The following is a 1,298-nucleotide window of genomic DNA, read 5'->3' on the forward strand; positions in this document are numbered from 1 at the left end:
TGTACCCCAGATGGGGCAGATCACATGAGGCCTGTTTGGTTTCTCCTCTGAGTTGAGAAAACTTTGGAACTCATGTTGGCTTTTGAGTAGAGGAGTAACTTCATATTGTAACTGAGTAGGACCCTATGGGGTCTTCTGGGGACACACTTTCCCCCATATCCTCTGCTTTAGTTTCTCTCTGAAGTACCTAGATAACAATACTAGATGCACATTTCTTGAGTTGTTTTACAGATGTGAAACCCCCCCACCAAATGGAAGACGTTAACTACTTGAGGACCATGAGCACATGGCCCCAGGCCTCCTGGAGCCTAAGGACTGATAATATTAACCCCTGTGACACCTCCCTGTTCCCTCACCAGCAGGCAATCAGAGACTTGCGCATGAGCTGATCACATACCCTGCAACCACCTCCCTCTCCTGGCTTTCAAAAATGCTTTGCCAAAACTTTTAGGGAGTTCAGGGCATTTTTTAGGGCATGAGTCACATGTGTCCTAGCAGAGCCCTGCAATAAACCTTTCTCTGCTACAAACTCTGACGATGTTTTGGTTTGTTTGGCCTCACTGTGCATCGGGCACATGAACTTGCACTAACAATATAACATAGACTTTAAAAGGATCACAAGGGCTACTATGTTAAAATTGGACTATAGGTAAGAAAGACAGAAACAGTGGAAAAAAGGGATCAGATTCTGGATATATTATGAAAGTAAATCTAACATGATTTCCTGATGTATCTCATGTAGTTTATGAAAGACAAGTTAAGGATGACATCAATCAATCTTAGAACATTTTACTGATCATTTATTCCTGATAAAGGTTTTGAAGTGGTAGGCTGGATCAAAGACTAAGCACATTTTATTTTATTTTAAAAATATTTATTTATTTATTTAGCTGTGCTGGGTCTTTGTTGCAGCACATGGGATCTTCATTGTGGCATGTGGGATCGAGTTCCCTGACCAGGGATTGAACCTGGGCCCCCTGCATTTGGAGCATGGAGTCTTAGCCACTGGACCACCAGGGAGGTCCCCAAAGAGTATGCACATTTTAAAATCTTTGGATAGATATTGTCAGTTGCCCTTTAGAACATGAGAACTACTTTTTTACCCTTACTTGTGATATCTGACACTGTACCTATCTCAGCTGCAAAGGAAAATAACATGGAGTATTATCATTATTTTTAATATAGATAGTTTAATAGGAAATATGTTATTTTTTGTAATTTACTTAACTTTATCTATGATGGTTCTGAATATTATTTTTGATCATTAGTATTGGACATTTTTCCACTGGGGAGTTCAT

General features: G+C 39.9%; 1 non-coding gene across 1 annotated transcript; it reads right to left on the reverse strand.

The window, feature by feature from the left end:
- Positions 1–947: 947 nt before the first annotated feature.
- On the reverse strand, positions 948–1,020 carry TRNAL-CAA (transfer RNA leucine (anticodon CAA)). Its single transcript has one exon. It is a non-coding gene; the product is annotated as a tRNA-Leu (tRNA).
- Positions 1,021–1,298: the final 278 nt, after the last annotated feature.

This window comes from Hippopotamus amphibius, chromosome 5 (genome assembly GCF_030028045.1).
Source record: "Hippopotamus amphibius kiboko isolate mHipAmp2 chromosome 5, mHipAmp2.hap2, whole genome shotgun sequence".
NCBI lineage: Eukaryota > Metazoa > Chordata > Mammalia > Artiodactyla > Hippopotamidae > Hippopotamus > Hippopotamus amphibius.